The sequence below is a fragment of the Buceros rhinoceros genome, unplaced genomic scaffold (genome assembly GCF_000710305.1).
Source record: "Buceros rhinoceros silvestris isolate BGI_N320 unplaced genomic scaffold, ASM71030v1 scaffold15871, whole genome shotgun sequence".
In the NCBI taxonomy this organism is placed as follows: domain Eukaryota; kingdom Metazoa; phylum Chordata; class Aves; order Bucerotiformes; family Bucerotidae; genus Buceros; species Buceros rhinoceros.
The window spans coordinates 1-5,076 of NW_010392637.1; positions in this window are offsets into that span (position 1 = coordinate 1).

Sequence of the window (5,076 nt, forward strand, 5' to 3'; positions counted from 1 at the left end):
CCGGCTTTGCGGTCCCCGCTGTCATTTGCTATGTTTGCCGCTTTCTCGGGGGGGAGGGGGGGAGCGTTATGTTAATTTTCTTTCATGTCTTTTCCGTTGAGAGGCTTTCATTCAAGTTTCTTAAAAATAACAAGTGCATCTGTAAGCAGTGACATAATGAAGCTATAAATTCTCCATCTACTTATAGTTCTTTAACATTTTACAACGGTCTGCTCCTCTGGGTTAGTCATGACTGAGGGTTTGCAGCATTGTGAGTGTTCGTTAAGGGATTTTGGGGGTGGAGGGTTTCAGCTCTTAATGCACTGAATGGCAAGAGCACTGGCTGGAAAATACTTAAGGTGGTTTTTTTTTTACTTTTTCCTAAAAGGTCTTTTCTCGTTTTTACTTCATGTTGAAGCAAAGATGACAAAACATTTTGGTAATTGATGAATGAGTTACCACGAGTCAAAAACTGTGAGGATATTTGCCAGACCAATTTCATTTCAGAAATCTCATTTGAGACTTTTTGATTTTACTGGAGTTACAATTTTCTTTCTGCTGAGCATACAAATATTATGAAACATAAAATTTTCCTGGCACGAGTTGAATATCTTGCATACTCAGTGTTAAAGCTTGCTGCAAGTTACTTCAAGTTTACCAATTCTATAGTAAGTAATGGAGTTCCAAGATTTTAATTCAACAGTTCTGATAGGTATCCAACTTACTAGAAATGATCATTTTTCATAATTTCAGTTTAAAAGATTGAGCGTCTAATGTTTATGACTGTCATGAAATAATTGTAATGTTAAACAAAGTAAACATAGGCAAACTGCAAACTCCTTTGAGCAATTCTGCCAATTTTGTGTTTTGCCTACAATGTTCCAGTCGTCTGAAGACTTTCAAATCTGTCTGAATGTGGAAGAATGTGTTTGTTCTTGTGATTCAAACACAGATTTAGAGGGAGAAGTCTGTAATGGACAAGTGCCCAGGAATTATTTTTACCTTTGAAAATCTTCAGAGTTTGAATTGCAGATGCCAGTCCCTTAGAATAAAGGTCCAAGTGCTGGTCTAAAATGTGTCAGGCTTAGCTCAGGTAATGAAAAATGTGTGGAAATGGGCTGCTGTGTAGAACTCCTACTGCCTTAAAGAATCAGGAGAACTCGTTTGTAGCAGGACATCCTTCCTCTACCTCTGAACTGTTGCCCACAGGCGTAAGTTGTCTAAGATGACATGCTACAGAGGGGCTCAGATCTGGCTAGATGGGATTGCTTGTCATGTGTACGTGGGGTTCTGCATTTACGAAGAGCTGCATATGGGTTCTAGTAGTACGTTCCAGAGAGAGGGAGTTTTGTGTACAGGTAGAGCAGACAGTCCCATAGCCCTGGGTTTCTCCGTTTCTATCAGAATGCAGTTTTTGATCCAAACATACCAAACGGGGAATCCAGGTATGCTGTTACAAAACCTGTATGAGTTGCCGTAAAGAAGGTATTGGACTGTAGGTCTGATGAACCCTAATTGTGACCAACCTATGCATCTAATTCCAGGGCTTTGAGCTGTGTTGTGAAATTCATCATGTATAGTATGATTTTTATACGAGGTCTTGTATTAAAAGTTCTTATTGAACATGAAAAGATGAGTATTAAGCCTCTCAAACACCTTTAAAGAGAGAAGTATGTTCTCAGCTTCCTCCTCATTAAACTGGGGAAGAGTTTGTAAGATATGATGACAAAAGGGGGAAAGTACTGTCTTTTAAAAAATATTTTCTTATTCATGGTGCATTTTTTTCCCATTAAAATTCCCTTCCTTTAAAAATACATACCTGATACAAATACAGGGATACTCCATATGACCATAATTTTCATATTCTCTCTGCCTGTTATTTCTAAATTTGTAGCCATCATATGATGAGTGGTGATATAGATGCTATACCTGGTTTCTGTATGAAGTAAGCCTCAGATATCTTTTTCTCAGAACATCTCCCCGGATTTTGTGTAATTGACTTCAGCACACTAAAGACCCAGCATAGATTTGTGCAGCTGATGTGGCGTGACTCGAGCTTTCTTGAGGGCAGTGTGAAGGTGTGAAACATCCTTTAAAAAAAAAAGGTCAGAATTTTCGTAAGTCAATAGATAACTGTGGTACCACTTTTCTCCATGTGTGTGAAAGATGTCTCATCTGGAGTTTAGGCTGGCTGCAAGTAGGAATAACGGGATTATATGACTATTTCTATTGTCATTCATATCATGGCTTTTTCTAGCCAAGGGCTATGTGGAATTTTTTTTTCTTTTTTTTCCTAAGGAAAGTTGTGGTGATTAAATTAGTCCATGAAAAAATTAATATGATTCTGCAAGGAGTTCAGGCCGTTCTTATGTGCCAAATGGTAATCGGAAATAACGCCTAAGGGGTGGTGGTTTGGAGGTCAATATTCAGATTCTGAAAAGAAACCTGTGGGGAGCTAAATAAGTTGCCTGCCACTACACAAAAGTAAGTAGAGGTTTCTGTACAGCAAAACCAGTCATATGTTACACTTCTCAAGATATGAATGGAAAGGAAAATCCTACTTGTGTAGGCTGTTACATTGACAGCTGCCTTTACATAATCTGAGTGTCCTCCATGTCATCTTGCACAGGGAAAAATCTTTTACGCCTCACATGCTTGCCACATACATAGGGGTCTTGAGTGAGTTATGTTAAGGCTCAGGAGTAGGATTTTCAAGCAATTCGTCTGCATGGTCCTTTGCCTCCTCCCAGAAAACACTCTGGATGTGGTCTCTGCAAACAGTTTGACTTCTTTTCACCATCTAATTTAACTTCAATAATGAAAAACATAGATTTATAAAATATAATGCTAGTACCTCTCCAGTCTTATGGAGGGCTTAATGCTTTGGAAAACTGCCACTAAGAAGCCAGCAGAGTGTTGAGTTATTAATCGGGTTTTTTAAGAGCATGCTGAAGATTCCTTTGATCTAGTTACTCCCTTTAAGCATACTCATTCTTTATGTATGGGGGAGTGTCGGCTCTAGAGGCTCACTGACCTCCTATGAAATTTTATAAGTACAACATGGTGCTGTACACTTGTCCTAGATTACTCTCCCAGGAGATGTCAGAGATCCTTGTTAATGAGTATGTAGTTCCCCAGTATTCCTTCAGGGCTTTCCAGTAAAGCCTTTGTCCATACGTTTGTTCAATATCGTTGCGATTGCACTTAGAGCGGGATGATGGTGTTAAATAGCACGTGCAACATTTGTTCTTCTGATTGCTGCTGAGGGAGGTGGCAATTAAGAAGAAAGTTTTTAAATAACTCTATTTCAGTGGCGTGACTGGAGTAAAACCTAGAAAGCTGAGTCAGTCTGAAAGGCTGGCACAATACTCTGTTTCATAAAAGATCCTTTTCTCAATTATCTATGATATCTATTCCCTATTAATCAAAATTAGACTATTCTGAGCTCCAGAGGCTTTCTACCTAGAGCATATATTTTGTGAGAGCAAATTAACCTCAGACCTGGATTTGCTTAAAAGTCCTTTTCTAGTCAGTCATGTCTTGGCATGCTTTTGCAGGTGTGGTTTTTCTCCAGTCATGTGCCAGGTGATTTTTAGGAAGCTCTTAATGATATTTCAAAAATTATAGAAGCAAAATATTAATGTGAAAATTACAGTGGTAATTACTTTTTTATTTTTGAATGTTTGTCACGTACAAGGAATTTGGAGGGAGAAATTGAAACTTGTTGTTTTTAAAGCCAGAAGTCCTGCTGATTGTTCACATTTGTATTTTTTGAGTTATAAGCTATGGGAAAAATGCTGTATGTGACACAGTTATTAAAATTCATGGCAGTGTACCAGCTTGCATACATTGTGGCATGGCAGGTTTACTGGTTGTTATAACCCTCCTGGTGGTATTTCAGGATGTTGTGGTGGAAGTGAAATGCTTCCCTCAGAACTCTGGCTGCGTGTCTTAGTCCAAATTTACTGCTCTTAAGGAGAAAGGGAAGTGTAAGTGGTTTTCGTTTGTTTTTTTTTTAAAAAAAGATATTATGTTAATTATTCTATAACTTTTATTCTCATTTGAGGAATTAGAGTTTTGATTTGCATGAAAATGTTTTTTTCCTGACTGAGAGCACATATACCAGATACCAGGCAAATGAATCTTTAGGTTAATTTGAGAGTGAAAATCATGATGTGCTGGCAGAGTGTGTGTATTTTGGGTTTGCTTTTTTTTTTCTTACTCGATCTACCTTTGCTGATACCAGCTGATGACTTGAAGCTGAGACAGAAATTAAGACCTCCATCATGCAACTTCTGTTGTCTTGGGCAAGCCCCTTAACCACTTGTGCTTTACAAGCTCCCCAGAGCACGTAACTATATCTAAGCTCAATGTCAAACAGACTGGTTGGCACAATCCATTGGAAGTCTGTTGTGTGATTTCACTTCTGTTCGCTGTTCTTGAGTGCTCAATACTTCTTAGCAAAGGCTTGTGCAGATTCCTTGGTGGCAAGACATACAGGTACTCAAGCAGGGTTTTTTAATACTATGATAACAAATGTTTGTTGACTAGCCCTTCTTCAGTGACTAGTGATTACTGATGCTGACGATTTTGAATCGTTAGGGTTTTTTACCTGGCAACCAGTACTTAAATTTTATTAAGAGGTTAGCTCACATAGAAATTTTGGCCCCACATTTCCAGTCTTGGAGGATTTGTCTAGGATTAGGATTATTTGAAAAAAGGAATATGTGACACTGTAATCTGTTTAAACTGAGCTGTGTGTAATGAGGAATGTAAAAGTAGTTAGAAATTACAATACGGAAAGTTAGAATATTGTTGAAAGCCGTAGTTGTGTTGTGTTTTCCTCACAGTAATCCAAGGATATCTTCATATCTTGCCAATCAATCGTTGAGTTTTTGAATGTAATGGAAAGGAATTTTATGGTATCCCTCTTGTTTGAATTTGAAACAAACTTGTGGAATCATGATTTATGTCTTATTTAGGTATTACCTCTCTGATTTCAGGATATAAGGTATTAAAGTATTCTGTGTAATACCTCATGAGTAAGATTACTCTTGCAGTAACGTATTAGCCCTTTATAGCATGCTGTCATCTTAG